This window comes from Bos indicus x Bos taurus, chromosome 14, assembly GCF_003369695.1.
Source record: "Bos indicus x Bos taurus breed Angus x Brahman F1 hybrid chromosome 14, Bos_hybrid_MaternalHap_v2.0, whole genome shotgun sequence".
In the NCBI taxonomy this organism is placed as follows: domain Eukaryota; kingdom Metazoa; phylum Chordata; class Mammalia; order Artiodactyla; family Bovidae; genus Bos; species Bos indicus x Bos taurus.
The window spans coordinates 72,623,766-72,642,241 of record NC_040089.1 but is presented as its reverse complement, the minus strand read 5'-3'; the positions used below and the strand labels follow the sequence as shown (position 1 = coordinate 72,642,241).

At 41.5% G+C, this 18,476-nt stretch overlaps 1 protein-coding gene across 8 annotated transcripts in view; it reads right to left on the bottom strand.

Moving 5' to 3' along the window:
* The window catches only part of RUNX1T1 (RUNX1 translocation partner 1), a 155,755-nt gene that overhangs the window by 75,612 nt on the left and 61,667 nt on the right, over nt 1-18,476 (bottom strand). The window lies entirely within an intron of this gene.

Here is an 18,476-nt window from a genome sequence, read left to right as displayed (position 1 = left end):
GACACAACTGAGTGACTTTACTTCCACCTTTCCTCTCATGCACTGGAGAAGGAAATGGCAACCCACTCCAGTGGTTTTGCCTGGAGAATCCCAGGGATGGGGGAGCCTGGTGGGCTGCCATCTATGGGGTCGCACAGAGTCAGACACGACTGAAGCAACTTAGCAGCAGCAGCTTCCACAGAATTTAGTAGAGTGTCTAAAACAGTAGGCAAAGCAGGTAAAGGTTTTCTGAATGAATGAGGAGAGAACGTAAGCTAGGAAGAAAGCAAAGCAAGTTTCTGACAAAGCAGGCAAAGATATTACCAGTCATTTTATGGCTACCCAGAGGGGAGTACAGGAGAGTCAGCAGGCAGGAGACATGCTGAAAGCACATATTCACTTCAATGGAATAGGCCCCAAACAGACTAAAACTGTTCACTCATTTTTCAAAAAAGATGACATGCAGGCCATCAAGAGAAAGTGCTATAAACATTAGTAAGTACCCAAATGGTGGTTCTAGTTAGAAAAAACAATTTTAATATCATAAAGTATGGAAAGAAATGTGGGTCTTATGAATACTGGTAGACTCCAGGCATTACTTATATGTATAAACCCTTTAGAAATGTCATATCTCCCATGTCTGTTATCACTGTTACTCAAGTGATTCTGCTTCAGAGTATAATACCACTTCCTGGAGTCACCAAGAGGCTATCAAGCAGCTTGGGATTAACTATGATACCTTAACCAGCATAGGTCCACATGAATCTGTTTTAAAAATAAATATATTTTAAGATTTCCTTGTCAGACTTTATTTTTTTGGGCTCCAAAATCACTGCAGATGGTGACTACAGCCATGAAATTAAAAGACGCTTACTCCTTGGAAGGAAAGTTATGACCAACCTAGACAGCATACTGAAAAGCAGAGACATTACTTTGCCAACAAAGGTCCGTCTAGTCAAGGCCATGGTTTGTCCAGTGGTCATGTATCAATGTGAGAGTTGGACTGTGAAGAAAGCTGAGCGCCAAAGAATTGATGCTTTTGAACTGTGGTGTTGGAGAAGACTCTTGAGAGTCCCTTGGACTACAAGGAGAGCCAACCAGTCCATTCTGAAGGAGATCAGCCCTGGGATTTCTTTGGAGGGAATGATGCTGAAGCTGAAACTCCAGTACTTTGGCCACCTCATGCGAAGAGCTGACTCATTGGAAAAGACTCTCATGCTGGGATGGATTGGGGGCAGGAGGAGAAGGGGACGACAGAGGATGAGATGGCTGGATGGCATCACTAACTCGATGGATGTGAGTCTGAGTGAACTCTGGGAGTTGGTGATGGACAGGGAGGCCTGGTGTGCTGCGATTCATGGGGTCACAAAGAGTCGGACACGACTGAGCGACTGAACTGAACTGAACTGAAGATTTCTTTTGGGAAAAAAGAGACCTCCAGTTGAAGAAGTTTGAAACCCCTGACACCAGCAACCAGTTGAATGTTTACTGAATGAGTGTAATGAAAACGTGAAGGAAAAGCTGCAACTCCTAAATACATAGGAAAGTGACTCCTGCTTATCAGAAGAGCAGAGAAACACAAAGGCATCACCAAGGGCCCATAAACTGAACATCAGCATTTATGTTAACACCCTCCTGCCAAGGTGCAGATTATTTCAGAAGGTGAAAGAAATCATTCAATGGCGATCCAAATCTTCAAGAGTCTTAAAGCACAGACAATTTTTATCCCATCAAGATCTGTCATATTTGCCAATAACAAAGAAGGCTACAAAGCCAGGCCCAAGAGTGGTCACAGAAAAATGGTAGCAGGCATGTCCAATGCAATCAGTTACGATTATCCAGGTAAGAGCTAGTAATCCTAGGCAGAAAATTATGAAGGTGCACAGAGTATGGCAGAGTATGTGCTGCGCTGTCCTTAGTCACGCAGTCGTGTCTGACTCTTGGTGACACTATGGACTATAGCCCTTCAGGCTCCTCTGTCCATGGGGATTCTCCAGGCAAGAATACTGGAGCGGGTTGCCATGCCCTCCTCCAGGGGATCTTCCCAACCCAGGGATCCAACCCAGGTCTCCCGCATTGCAGGTGGATTCTTTACCATCTGAGCCACCAGGGAAGTCCAAGAACACTGGAGTGGGTAGCCTATCCCTTCTCCAGGGGATCTTCCCAACCCAGGAATCAAACCAGGGTCTCCTGCATTGCAGATGGATTCTTTACCAGCTGAGCGACCAGGGAAGCCCTGTGTGACTAAATCACAGGCAAGCAAATAGTAGGAGCTCAAATGAATATTTGTTGAATATAAATGAATGTACAACCAAACAGTACTGCTGATGTAGACTTTACATTATAGGCGATGGGAAAGCACAGAGTTTTTAGAGAACTGAATGATATACTCATTTCTATATTATGGGTATATATGGAGCAGAGAATAAACAGTGTAAGAAAGGCAAGAGGGCAAGAAGACTGGATATCAACAGCGTAGACAAGAATTGATATAGCATCCAGCACAGACGTGGCCCTAAGAACGGAGAATATGAGGGAAATTGAGGAGGTGCTGTATTAAAAGTCTACATCAAATTCACAAAGCTTGGTAACAAAGTAAGATAAACCTTGACTAAGTAGGAATCTAGGGTGCGTGGCAATGTCAAAAAGCAAACCCACACAGAGCAGGAAGAAGCATTTGGAAAGAGCTCAGTTAAGTCACAGTGACTTAGAGGGACCCCTGCAACACTCTGTTGTTTGTATATAAAATACCCTGATCCTCTTTCGCTCCCATGGGGCCACCATCAAATTATTCTCCCTCCGAGATGTGTTTCTCCTCCTCCACCACTGGCCAGCGCTACCAGCTTTCACTGGAGCTAATCAACACAACTCCTCCCCTATACTGCAATCTGTTTACCATAAAACAGATGGAATAATCTTGTCAAGCACAAGTGTATTCATTCATCTAACTCACAGTATTTATTCAAAAATGTCTGAGCCATCTACAAAGTGCTAATACTATTTTGTACAACAGGGAGATGTCAATCAAAGCAAAGGAAAATCACTGCCCTTAAGAACTTTATATTCTGATCCTCAGATGAAGTGACTACTCTACTTTAGACAAAGTAAAAAAACGCTTTAAGTAACCTAACATTTACAGGAGGTGGTGACCAAGACCATTCCCAAGAAAAAGAAATGCAACAAGGCAAAATGATTGTCTGAGGAGGCCTTACAAATAGCTTAGGAAAGAAGAGAAGCAAAGGGCAAAGGAGAAAAGGAGAGATATACCCATCTGAATGCTGAGTTCTCAAAAATGGAAAGGAGAGATAAGAAAGTCTTCTTACGGAAACAATACAAAGAAATAGAGAAAAACAACAGAATGGGCAAGACTAGAGATGCCTTCAAGAAAACTAGATACCAGGTGACCATTTAATGCAAAGATGGGCATGATAAAGGACAGAAATGGTATGAACTTAACAGAAGCAGAAGATATTAAGATGAGGTGACAAGAATACACAGAAGAATACATGGATAACCATGATGGTGTTGTTGCTCATCTACAGCCAGACATCCTGGAATGTGAAGTCAAGTGGGCCTTAGAAAGCATTACTACAAACAAAGCTAGTAGAGGGGATGGAATTCCAGCTGAGCTATTTCAAATCCTAAAAGATGGTGCTGTTAAAGTGCTGAACTCAATATGCCAGCAAATTTGGAAAACTCAGAAGTGGCCACAGGACTGGAAAAGGTCAATTTTCACTCCAATCCCAAAAAAGGGCAATGCCAAAGAATGTTCAAACTGCACAACTGCACTCATTTCACATGCTAGCAAGGTAATGCTAGGCTTTAAGCTAGGTTTCAACAATATGTGAACCAAGAACTTCCAGAGGGACACTGAAATTCGAAAAGGTGGAGGAACCAGAGATCAAATTGCCAACATTAGCTGGATTACAGAAAAAACAAGGGAACTCCACAAAACCATCTACTTCAGCTTCATTGGCTACACTAAAGCCTTCGATTGTGTGGATCACATCAAACTGAAAAATTCTTAAAGAGATGGGAATACCAGAACATCTTATCTGCTTCCTGAGAAACCCATATGCAGGGCAAGAAGCCAACAGTTAGAATCAGACATGGAACAATGAATTGGTTACAGACTGGGAATGGAGTATGTCAAGGCTGTATATTGTCACCCTGCTTATTTAACTTCTATGCAGAGTTGTTGTTCAGTTGCTCAGTTGTGTTCGGCTCTTTGTAACCCCATGGACTGAAGCATGTCATGCAAAATGCTGAGCTGGATGAAGCACAAGCTGGAATTAAGATTGCCAGAAGAAAATACCAATAACCTCAGAAATCCAGATGACACCACCCTTATGGCAGAAAGTGAAGAAGAACTAAAGAGCCTCTTGATGAAAGTGAAAGAGGAGAAGGAAAAACCTATCTTAAAACTCAACATTCAGAAAACTAAGATCATGGCATCCGGTCCCATCACTTCATGGCAAGTAGGTGGAAAATAAATGGAAACAGTGGCAGATTTTATTTTCTTGGGCTCCAAAATCATTACAGATGGTGACTGAAGCAATGAAATTAAGAGACGCTTGCTCCTTGCAAGATAAGCTATGACAAACCTAGACAGCATATTAAAAAGCACAGGCATCACTTTGCTGCCAAATGCTCATATAATCAAATCTATGGTTTTTCCAGTAGTCATGTACAGGTGTGAGAGTTGGACCATAAAGATGGCTGAGTGCTGAAGAATTGATGCTTTTGAACTGTGGTGTTGGAGAAGACTCTTGAGAGTCCCTTGGACAGCAAGGAGATCCAACCAGTCAATCCTAAAGGAAATCAATTCTGAATATTCATTGGAAAGACTGATGGTGAAGCTGAAGTTCCAATACTTTGGCCACCTGATGCAAAGAGCTGACTCATTGGAAAAGACCCTGATGCTGGGAAAGATTGAAGGCAGGAGGAGAGGGGGATGACAGAGGATGAGATGGTTGGATGGCATCACCGACTCAATGGACATGCTTTTCAGCAAACTCCAGGAGATAGTGAAGGACAAGGAAGCCTGGTGGGCTGCAGTCCAAGGGATCGCAAAGTGTCAGACATAACTGAGCAACTGAACAACAAGTAACTCAGGACAGTAGACAGTCTCTGCTTACCTCTCCTATCTTAATCTCAGACCTCATTGGTTTAATCAGTCACAAGTTTCATCTCACATCAGGGCCTTTCACTCAGCCAGGAAAACCCACCTCAGCTCAAATTCACTTATTCAAAGGGGTCCTTGATGCCCCGTGCCACCTGCCATCCCCTGTATGATAAACTCTATTGTTCTGTTCTTTGCAGAGCTTACAGAAACTGTTATAATGCTTCATAATAGCAGGGAGCATATCATTTCAATATCACATATCAACTCAGTCCAGAATTTATCACACTGCTAAGAATCTAGTTCAAGTAAATGGTGGTTAAATACATATTTCCTATTTAAAAATACAGATCTGGAGGTGCAAGTAGAGCAAAGCAATCAGATTTTTTATTTCCCTTAATAGGGATTTCAAAATTTCTTCAGTGATAGAAACAATAAAATAATGATGACAATAATAGAATCAGCCTCTCAAATGTATACTTGATCCCTACTGCAATGGGGCCTCCCCCAACACCATTCCCTCCAAATCAACCCAGCATAGGGCACAAGGTTTTTTGTGGTTAATCCAAAAAATACAGATCGATCTTTTATCTTACTTGAGCTCTCAGCGGTCTTGGATCCATCCAGCTATTTCTCACTGCTTTTCTTCTGCAGTATCATCCGTCTAGTTGTCGCTAGGAATCTCCCTGAGTTCTCTGGGACCCTGGCCCCTCCTGTGTGCCTGGGTCTCACCTTCTCCTCTAAACTGGCTTCAACTCCTACGCTGTCCGAGGAGGTCCCGCCAGGGCTCTGTATCCCCAGAGGACCCTCTCCTGGAAACCAGAGTCAGGAGTTATCTAACTGCTTGCTTAACAACTCTACACAGATATCTGATTGACAGCTGCACTCAGAATCAAATCTAACATCTTCCTTAGGAAATCTGTGCCTCCTTCTGTACTTCAGTCTCTAGCCAACCGAACAGACCCAAAATACCACATCCTAAGACTCTTCCCTCTGCACCATCCTTTTTCCATGTCCAATCCGTTCAGTGTCCTATCAATTTCACTTCTAAGTATCTTTAGGATCCACCCTCCCTTCACCCCTGTCCTGGTTATAGCACTTACAGAGTTTCTGGATGGTTTTCTTTATCTCTTGCCCCTCTCTTTCCTAAAATCCTCTCTTTGTTTCCAGGGAAGAGAAATTTATGAAATATGAAACTGGGAAATCTTATACTCCTTCTACAGTATATAATCTATTTAAAAACACCCTCTAAAGTTATAAAAGTTGGTCGGGGAAAAGAATGAAGGTTCTTTTCTTCTTAACCCTGTGTCTCCAATGTCTAAAAAAAAGGATCTTCACAGAAAGTAGCAGCAGTGTTACTTGCTCAGTTGTGTACCTCTGCAACCCCATGGACTGTAGCCCGCCAGGCTCCTCTGTCCATGGGATTCTCCAGGCAAGAATACTGGAGTGGGTTGCCATGCCCTCCTCCAGGGGATCTTCCTGACCCAGGGATCAAACCCAGGTCTCCCACATTGCAGGTAGATTCTTTACCATCTAAGCCACCAGGAAAGCCCTCTTATACACATGTCGTTAAATACCTTGATGTAGTAAGCCATTTAAAAACAAATTAAATTATCAAGATGTCCATCCTATCCACCTACCCTACCTCCCGGTATATACTGTAACCATGAAATATAAAGTGATCCGACTAAAATACTAACAAGTTTTTTTTCCAGAATTTTAGAAGTGTTTTAAAAGTTGATTTGAAATGAAAAGGAAAACTAGCAAATGAAGTTTAATGAGGAAATTGAGCCTAGCATTTGTTAAAATGCACCACAAAACTGTATTTTGAACAATGTGCTACTGGTATCAAAATAGACAATACAGCAAAATAAAAGCTGAAAAGCAGAAAAAATATAAAGCTCAGGAATGAGTAATTAAGAATTCAATGTATGATAAAGATGACTTCTAATGTTACTGGGAAAACAATAAAGCAATCCAATAAACTCTCTCTGGAACTATTAGCCAACAATTTGGAACAAAAATAAGTAAACCTGTTATATATCCAGTCATTCACTTCCTTTTAAATAAAAATTAAATGATACAAATGAAAAAATACACTAAATCGATAGGTACATACTTCTTTAAACTTAGGATTTGAAAAGAGAGTCTAAACTATAACAAAAGCAGAACAAATAATGACACTTATTAATAAATACTAATACAGAAAAAAATACCATAAACAAAGGGAGGTAACAACCAGGGAACAAATACTTGCTATGTGACAGCAAGGAACTGATATCCTCACTACATCACCAGATGGTCAACACCGAAATCAGACTGATTATATTCTTTGCAACCAAAAACGGAGAAGCTCTATAGAGTCAGCAAAAACAAGACTGGGAGCTGACTGTGGCTCAGATCATGAACTCCTTATTGCCAAATTCAGACTTAAATTGAAAAGTAGGGAAAACCACTAGACCATTCAGGTATGACCTAATCAAATCCCTTATGCTTATACAGTGGAAGTGAGAAATAGATTTAAGGGACTAGATCTGATAGACAGAGTGCCTGATGAACTATGGACAGGGGTTCGTGACAATGTATAGAAGACAGGGATCAAGACCATCCCCATGGAAAAGAAATACAAAAAAAGCAAAATGGCTGTCTGAGGAGGCCTTACAAATAGCTGTGAAAAGAAGAGAAGCCAAAAGCAAAGGAGAAAAGGAAAGATATACTCATTTGCATGCAGAGTTCCAAAGAATAGCAAGCAGAGATAAGCCTTCCTCAGTGATCAGTGCAAAGAAACAGAGGAAAAGAATAGAATGGGAAAGACTAGAGATCTCTTCAAGAAAATTAAAGATACCAAGAGAATATTTCATGCAAAGATGGGCTCAATAAAGGACAGAAATGGTATGGACCTAAGAGAAGCAGAAGATATTAAGAAGAGGTGGCAAGAATACACAGAAGTACTGTACAAAAAAAGATCTTCACGACCCAGATAATCACAATGGTGTGATCACTCACCTAGAGCCAGACATCCTGGAATGTGAAGTCAAGTGGACCTTAGGAAGCATCACTATGAACAATGCTAGTGGAGGTGATGGAATTCCGGTTGAGCTATTTCAAATTCTAAAAGATGATGCTGTGAAAGTGCTGAACTCAACATGCCAGCAAATTTGGAAAACTCAGCAGTGGCCACAGGACCGGAAATGGTCAGTTTTCATTCCAATCCCAAAGAAAGGCAATGCCAAAGAATGCTCAAACTACTGCACAATTGCACTCATCTTATACGCCAGTAAAGCAATGCTCAAAATTCTCCAAGCCAGGCTTCAATAATATGTGAACCGTGAACTTCCAGATGTTCAAGCTGGTTTTGGAAAAGGCAGAGGAACCAGAGATCAAATTGCCAACATCTGCTGGATCATCAAAAAAGTAAGAGAATTCCAGAAAAACATTTATTTCTGCTTTATTGACTATGCCAAAACCTTTGACTATGTGGATCACAATAAACTGTGGAAAATTTTGAAAGAGATGGGAATACCAGACCACTTGACCTGCCTCTTGAGAAATCTGTATGCAGGTCAAGAAACAACAGTTAGAACTGGACATGGAACAACAGACTGGTTCCAAATAGGAAAAGGAGTACATCAAGGCTGTATATTGTCACCCTGCTTATTTAACTTACATGCAGAGTACATCACGAGAAACGCTGGGCTGGAGGAAGCACAAGCTGGAATCAAGATTGCCGGGAGAAATATCAATAACCCCAAATATACAGATGACACCACCCTTATGGCAGAAGTGAACAGGAACTAAAGAGCCTCTTGATGAAAGTGAAAGAGGAGAGTGAAAAAGTTGGCATAAAGCTCAACATTCAGAAAACGAAGATCATGGCATCTGGTCCCATCACTTCATGGCAAATAGATGGAGAAACAGTGGAAACAGTGGCAGATTTTATTTTGGGGGGCTCCAAAATCACTGCAGATGGTGACTGCAGTCATGAAATTAAAAGACGCTTACTCCTTGGAAGAAAAGTTATAACCAACCTAGACAGCATATTAAAAAGCAGAGAAATTACTTTGTCAACAAAGGTCCATCTAGTCAAGGCTATGGCTTTTCCAGTAGTCATGTATGGATGTGAGAGTTGGACTATAAAGAAAGCTGAGGGCCCAAGAATTGATGCTTTTGAACTGTGGTGTTGGAGAAGACTCTTGAGAGTCCCTTGGACTACAAGGGATCCAACCAGTCCATCCTAGAGGAAATCAGTCCTGAGTGTTCTTTGGAAGGACTGATGTTGAAGCTGAAACTCCAATACTTTGCTCACCTGAGGCGAAGAGCTGACTCATTTGAAAAGAGTCTGATGCTGGGAAACATTGAAGGCAGGAGAAGGGGACGACAGAGGATGAGATGGTTGGATGGCATCACCGACTCAATGGACATGAGTTTGAGTGAACTCCAGGAGTTGGTGAGGGACGGGGAGGCCTGGGGTGGTGCAGTCCATGGAGTCGCAAAGAGTCAGACATGACTAAGCAACTGAACTGAACTGAATATATACATAGTTCCATCAAAACAATAATTAAAAGTCAAAAAGCCCATCAAAGCCAAGACTGTAAAACAGAAATAGGAAAAATACTAAAGAAATATAATTGACCTATAACCAAAAAAGTTTCACCTCACTAGTATTTTTATTATTATAACAATATACTCTTTTAATTAATAGAGTTATAAATTTTTTCAAATGATAATATAGTATTAATTATAGTACAAACTGGCATTTTAATATACTTTTGCAAAATGATACCAATTTTCCTATAGGACAATTAGGCAATATGTATCAACTGTCTCTAAATTATACATAACCTTTAATATTCCACTTCCACTCTTTAAAAATTACCCTAAGTAAATAATATTACGTGTACAAAGACATTTATAATGAAGAAGATTGGAAATAACCTAGTTGTCCAAGAATGTTCATTTGGCAATTCAAATTCTATCAGAACCATACAGTACAACATAATGACATGTATATTTACATGGAAAGATATTACAAAGATATATGTTGTATAAGATCCCATTTAAAACACACATACACACAACTATTTTAAGACAGTTATAGATGGATAGGTGTGTCTGTGTGCATAGGTAAAAGCTGGAAGGATGTGCATACAAAGGGTCTATATCTGAATACTAAGAGTGGCTATCCATTAAATCAGAGGTTCACACTGGGGCGGAGCTTTCAAATACAGTGTCCAATAGTCATGTTATACAAAGTCTTTTTCTTTCGATTTTTGTGTGTGTGTGTGTGTTTTAACACTGTATTTAAACAATTCTAAGAGCCCTCTATTCTTTCTTTATATCATCTCTAAAACTGGTTAAGTACTTTAAAACCATGGAATCAAAGCATTCTGTCAGCACTTTTTTCTGGGAGATTTGTAAATTACCACATGCCTTAAAATTAATTTAGATACACTATAGCATATCTAGATTTTTCTAGGAGTGGAACTAAATGCAAAAATAATTAAGGGAAGAACATACAATTCATTCTATTTGGAACTCTACCGAGGTTGTTCAACTTTAGCTTGAAGAGCAAAAAACTGGTTTTGAAGACAACCAGAAGGGGAGGGGCGGAGAAGGCAAAGGCACCCCACTCCAGTACTCTTGCCTGGAAAATCCCATGGGCGGAGGAGCCTGGTGGGCTGAAGTCCATGGGGTCGCTAAGAGTTGGACACAACTGAGCGACTTCACTTTCACTTTTCACTTTCATGCACTGGAGAAGGAAATGGCAACCCACTCCAGTGTTCTTGCCTGGAGAATCCCAGGGATGGGGAGCCTGGTGGGCTGCTGTCCATGGGGTCGCACAGACTCCAACACAACTGAAGCGACTTAGCAGCAGCAGCAGAAGGGGAGGGGAAGGGGATGTTCCAGGAGGTAGGGTTCTCAGCAAAGGAAAACCCTCGAACGTATCACAAAGGTAGACAAGAGAGCCTCATTCACCTCAGTATCCCAATTATCCGGCAGTACTTAGCACCAATGTTTAGTGAGTAAAGGGATAAACACTCTTTTAGTAACCAAAAGTCCACACACAGTATAGACAGAAAGGAAAAGACCTACAGATCACGTGGCAAGGGAGAATTCAGAGGTATAGTAGCATACCATGAAAGTAAAATCCCCAAATAAATGATCAAACTCTTTATAAAGTGTTCAAGGAGCACCACACAACATAACAAAACCCTCCCATGGAGAAGGCAATGGCACCCCACTCCACTACTCTTGTCTGGAAAATCCCATGGACAGAGGAGCCTGGTAGGCTGCAGTCCATGGGTCGAGAAGAGTCGGACATGACTTCACTTCACTTTTCACTTTCATGCATTGGAGAAGGAAATAGCAACCCACTCCAGTATTCTTGCCTGGAGAATCCCAGGGATGGGGGAGCCTGGTGGGCTGCTGTCGTGGGGTCGCACAGAGTCGGACACAACTGAAGCGACTTAGCAGCAGCAAAGCAGTTTCAGTAAGCTGTCTAGCGTCCGTCAGGCAGTTCAGTCGCTCAGTCGTGTCCAACTCTGCTGCCCCATGGACTACAGCACGCCAGGCTTCCCTGTCCTTCACCATCTCCCGGAGCTTACTCAAACTCATGTCCATTGAGTCGGTGATGCCATCAACATCTCGTCCCTTGTCGTCCCCTTCGATTAAATCTTTCTCAGCATCAGGGTCTTTTCTATTGAGTCCACCCTTCTCATCACGTTGCCAGAGTATTGGAGCTTCGGCTTCAGGGTCAGTCCTTCCAATGAATATTCAGGGTTGATTTCCTTTAAGATTGACTGGTTTGATCTCCATGCAGTCCAAGAGACTCTCAAGAGTCTTCTTCAACACCACAGTTTGAAAGCATCAGTTCTTCAGCACTCAGCCTTCTATATGGTCCAATTTTCACATCTATACATGACTACTGGAAAAACAACAGCTTTGACTATATGAATATGTTGGCAAAGTGATGTCTCTGCTTTTTAATATGTTGTCTAGGCTTTTCATAGCTTTTCTTCCAAGGAGCAAGCACCTTTTAATTTCATGGCTTCAGTCACCGTCTGCAGTGATTTTGGAGCCCAAGAAAATAAAATCTTTCCCTGTTTCCATTTTTTCCCCATCTATTTGTCATGAAGTGATGGGACTGGATGCCATGATCTTAAATTTTTTGAATGTTGAATTTAGAGAAGGGTTCTCAAAGACAATTTTGGACTGCCTGTGAATTATATTAGTAAATTCTTTACATACAATAATTCCACACCACAGTGGAAATGAAAGTATGTGTTTAAATGGACATTTCTGACTTAATACAGTCAATATATTAAAAGACCAGTTCAATAAATTCTACACAATTGGGTTAATTTCACATTTACCATTTCTTAATAGATTCTGCCTCAGTTAATATTTTGCATAATATAATTTTTCATGGGGGCCCATGACCTTATTTAAATTAATACAGTAATTCAGAGAAGGTACCCTAATTAATTAATTGCTAATAAATATTCCCTAAGGACAGAAGCTCAAGTTCTTTTTACCAAAGAAATAACTTCATGTATATAGTCAAATGTCTAAGTAAGTTTATTTTCCCTTATCTCAAGATACTTTAAAAACAAGCATATATTTTAATCTCAGGAAGACCACTGGGGAACCCAGAATTATAAAATTCTGTCTAACTACAGTCTGAATGACACATTTTACAATATACACCACCTTAAGTTTCAGGGACATGTCTCAAGTAGACACATAAATAAATTTCAAGTTCATAAGTCCTTAATGTAGCATCATCTGTACATACACTTTAAATGTGGGTAAATATATTATTAAATTAAGATGACAATCTTAATTCCCATCCATTTACTAGGAATCATTTATATTTCATATAGCACTAGAGATGTCTTCTCTGAGCTTAAGAAGAATTATAATGGGGGGAAATCAAACCAAACATTGATAGACAACGGCAAAGAGTATTCCATGTACAAATGAAAAATGTTGCTTGCTGGAGATCTATTAGATCATTTTCAAAGACACAACCTTCTTGACACTGTCAGATAAATTAATCACAAAAGTAATAAATGTCTGAATACAAAGGAAGCTGTTCTCATTCAAGGTTCACCACATTACTATGAACTTCTTACTAACAGTAACTCGAATTAGGATATATCCAAAATCACCCATGTAATAAGATCACTATTGCTACTTCCTTAAAAAGCCAAGGAGTAGAATTTTTGACAGAAGTGCACTGACACAGAACGTTGTCACTCCTTGAGCAGCAGCAAGAAAATAGGAAGATGCTGGGAAACCTGATTTGAGGGGTCAAACCAGTGCTTATTTTTCTATGCCTTTCCTTTCTCGAAAGCACTGCCCAGGAAACCTAATATAATAAACTATTTCACATACTCTTCATGTTCTCTCTCTGAGAAACAATAATTTACTTGTACAAGCTTAGATTTGCAAGGAAACACTCGCTTTTGCCCTGGGAGATCATGTTTTAGGTTTACTTGGCCTGTCTAGGCGAAATTACAAAGTCAGCAAAGTTTATTTTCCATGTCTCCCCATTCTCCTTGGTTTTTCTTCCATGCAGTACCTCCCACTATTCCTCACCCACAGGAAATCTGGAACTCTGATCCCACCCTTGAGCTAAAGATAGTAGACTATGACACCCACATAGGCCCAGCGTATAGAGCTGGAGATCTGTCCCAACTGTCTACTTCCGGGACTAAAGTTGCAGTAATCATATAATGGTGGTGATTACGAACAGTGACTTTGCACACACTCATATACACACACACTTTTCCTCATTTTTGTGAACCAGAATTACCTGAGATGAGGGGGCGGGGGAAGGGTAGAGGAAATACAGAAAGAAACACCATGCAATTGAGTGTAGGGAATTTATCTTGTTCTGCCTCACCCTGAACACATTACTGGCTGCTCAGTAACAACTTCATGTGCAGGGAATCTCCTTTTTTCTTTTTTAATTAATTCATTTTTTAATTGAAGGATAATTGCTTTACAGAATTTTGTTGGATATTCTTCCAGGTAATATCCTTTAACAAACAAACATGGTCCTTCTCTACTTTGACTTGAAGGATAAACTGTTACAGGTCTTATACAGGGCTGTCAGGAACCAAGGAAGTATCAGTGGGAAGGACAGGACAGTATCCTATATGTTCTAGGCAGTTATCTACTGGAGGATATACTCCAATGTCTGTGAGTATCTGTTTATGAACACAACTATGAATCGAATGAATTATGAATCTGTTTATGAATGCTATGCTGAGTCACTTCAGTCGTGTCCGACTCTGTGCGACCCCATAGACAGCAGCCCACCAGGCTCCGCCATCCCTCGGATTCTCCAGGCAAGAACACTGGAGTGGGTTGCCATTTCCTTCTCCAATGCATGAAAGCGAAAAGTGAAAGTGAAGTCGCTCAGTAGTGTCCGACTCTTTGCGACCCCATGGACTGCAGCCTACCAGGCTCCCCCGTCCATGGGATTTTCCGGGCAAGAGTACTGGAGTGGGGTGCCATTGCCTTCTCCGTGTTTATGAATAGAAAGTTACTATTTCCCTTCTCCCTCTACAAATGGTCGGCTCATTTTTACCTTTTCTATTTCAACATCAGTGTCACCTCCTCAGTGTATCAATCTTTCCCTGGCCATCCAATCTCAAGCAGGTTGTTTTGTCCCTTTGCTCCCTTCACAAAACTTGGAAAACTCAAAATTCTTTTACATCCTTTCCCTTGGAGCTTAGGGAGCGTCCCCCCCCCACCCCCGCAGAATCCCAACCCAGCACCGTGTACTCCACAAGATCTGCTGAAACAAAATTCTAAAGACAGAATTCTAACTTTCAAAGAGGCAACAACAGAATGTGAACTAGTTATAAAACCAGTAACAAAAGAAGTGGGGAGGTGTCAGGAACCAAAAAGACAAAGGGAGGGTTAATAACCATGAGTTCAGGCCAAGGTCAAGGTTAGATGGGCGGTGTGATAGAGCGAAGAGGAAAGGCTGAACAGGACAGAGAAAAGGAAGAAACAAACAAATTCCAGATTAAATGAGCCCAAGCACGTCCAGCCTGCTAGGGCCCCAGACAAGATGAGGCAAGAAAGACAGAGTAAAAAATGAGGGTGCATTACTTAATCTTGAAGACATCATTTGACTTGCCTCAATCCTCCAGCCAAATTCTGATAACTTCATGTCCTATTTAAGCAAATAAACTGAGGTTATCAAGCATCAGTTCAGTTCAGTCGCTCAGTCGTGTCCGACTCTTTGTGACCCCATGGACTGCAGCATGCCAGACCTCCCTGTCCATCACCAACTCCCAGAGTCCACCCAAACCCATGTCCATTGAATTGGTGATGCCATCCAACCATCTTATTCTCTGTCGTCCCCTTCTCCTCCTGCCTTCAATCTTTCCCAGCATCAGGGTCTTTTCCAATGAGTCAGTTCTTCACATCAGGTGGCCAAAATATTGAAGTTTCAGCTTCAGCATCAGTCCTTCCAATGAAATTCAGGACTGATTTCCTTTAGGATGAACTGGTTGGATCTCCTGGCAGTCCAAGGCACTCTCAGGCATAAAGCCCTTTAAATCTCACCCTCAGAACTTCTGCTTATCTTCACCTGAGTCTTAAGTCTCAGAAGAGGCAGCTTCCGTCTCTGAAGGCTTCACTCTACCAGTCATTCCACTGTCTCCTCAACTATCTCTCTCTAGTCTTTCTTTCCTAGAACCTGGGCAGGCTCAGATCCCCCACTCCAAGAACAAACAAACCCCTTTCTCCATGAAGATGGTGTTCCCTCCATCCTCCCACCGACAGCTTCTGAAGGGAGACCTCAGTGGCTCCATCTATGTCATCTCTTTGATCCACTTTGCAACTCAACACAAACATGCTCCAACAAAGGGACAGAGGTTTACTGGCAAGGATTTTCTTCTAGATGGCCATATCCGAAAGGTCATGTTGGCCCCTCTCAATTAACTACCGGACCCTCTGCAGCATTGCACACTGCCGACCACTCCCTCTGTGAAAGTCTTCGCCTCCTGATTTTAATGAGACCCAACTTGCAGACGCCCTGGAGGTCACTGGTGTTCTTTTCAAGGCTTTCTTCTCTTCACACTGCACATTTTCCTCCTGAGTGAGTCATTCCAAAGGTTTTAGCTATCACCATTGGTTTCAAATCAAGACATCCAGTGTACACATCTTTACTCAGCAAACCTATGATTTAGCTCCTCGTGGAATATCTCAGCAGTCATTTAACAGATAAACCTGAAAGTTAAAGCTTCAAAGTGAAGTCACTGTCCTCTCTTGATGAATTTTTCACCATTCTGATTGATGGCAACCCATTGCCCAAATAAGAATTCTGAGTCATCCTCGATAACGACGACTACTCCCCAGTCCTGGCTCCACATCCAGCGCACTAGAGCCCTTTGGTTCTCTCTAGTTAGTACCGCTAAAGCCTGCTGCTCCCAGCCTCCTCCGCTTCCTCACTGATTCTACAGCCAGTCATCACCCTGTCTCACCAAGCGGACTGCAGATTTCATCTTCTTCAATTCACCTTTGATGTCAGCATCCAACCCAACAATACAGTCCTTCTGCTTAAAAGCATCTAGTTACTTTCTTTCCGCCACTCCAACCTACAAGACAAATATCTACTTCTGATACTTTCTCCTGCTGTCAGCGCTAGCCATGCTGGTTCATGCCTTAGTATTCCTGTTTGAGGTTCTTTCCTGTTTTTAAAATGTCATCTGGCAACAAGAAGCTTGTGATCCTTCAAGGCACAGAGAAAATGCCACCTCTTCCATGAAGGCTTTCCTCTTTGCCCTTGTTCCACATTCAGATTAGAGACAGTTGACCACTCCCTTCTCTAGTCTCTAATTTGCATATATTTATTACAGAACTTAGCATCATCCATTACAGTTATTGTGCTTGCAAGTCTGTGTCCATATGTGTATACTCTGCCCACAGGCACATACATTTCTTAGAAGGCTCAGCCTACATCCTATTGATTATTACCCCAGCATTCTGCAGAGAGCCCAGTAAGTACATGCTTAGAAACTGGTTCTGAATAAATATTTGCTGGCAAACTGCTGTAAGTAAAAAACACTAGGATTCTGGACCACAAAGTAAAGAAAGTTATCAAGTTTAAAAAAAAGGAAAACAAAGAAGGGTGAGAAAGAAAATAGCATTTGTTGTACATTAGACCCTGCCCTGAACCAACTGGGAGTTAAGAGGTCTGGCTCTCTGCACTCCAAAGCCCTCTGCTCCATCCTGTGTCATAACACAACACACATCTTATTGTAAATAGCTCTGTGGGTTTCTGTGATGAAATATCACTACTATTATAAATACTATCAAAATATCTTAATAGCAATTATATTTACTGAGCATTTACCAAGTGTCAGATACCTTTTTAATGCTTTACTCATTTTAACTCATTTAATCTTCACAATAGGCCAGTGCTTGGGTGTTTTAGTATTACCATTTTACAGATGGAAAACTGAGCCTTAAAAAGATTCATCTATTTGCCCACTGTCCTGTAGCTAGTAAACAGGGTTCAGAGGCAAGGGGTGTGATTTCAGGGTCTATGCTTTTAACTAGTATATAGCCCAAATACACAAACGGGCTTCCCAGGTGGCTCAAGTGATAAAGAATCCACCTGTCAATGCAGGACACACAGGTTCAATCCCTGGGTTGGGAAGATCTCCTGGAGAAGGAAATGGCAACCCACTCTCGTATTCTTGTCTGGAGAATTCCATGGATGGAGAAGCCTGGTGGGCTACAGTCCACTGCGGCTGCAAAGAGTCGGACACGACTCAGCGATTGAGCACACACATGCAATACACAGATCAAGGCCAGCAGGGTTCTAGGAAGGCATGGGACATGTCTGGCTGATTTATTGCTTGACACATAGTAAATGCTCAGTAAATACTTGCTGGCCAACTGGCTGGATGAATAAAAGATTGTTTAGAACTTTGAGCCCAATGTGCATTTTTTCCTGTAAGATACAGGTGATGTTCTTTAAGGTTTCTTTGAGCTGTAAAAATTCTATGGTTTCGGCACACACAAAGGGAAGGCGCCCGCTGCCTGTGCTATGGTGATGACACGCTGGGCAGAGTGCAGACAGGTAACTGGGAGCGTGGGCTGGATGGAAACTAGGGCTTGAATGGAAACCTAGATGCACCTCCTAACTGGGCAAACTCCTCGATCTTTGAATCTTTATTTCTTCACCTTAAGATTTTTGGTGATCCTACCAACTGCCTCAATAGGTGACTTTGAGGATTAAATGAGTAAATATGAAAGAGAAGCACTTATGCAATGCCTAGAACATATTCAAACACTAAATAAGTGGCAGCTATTAACTGCAATACTCAGAACCAGAGACCGACTG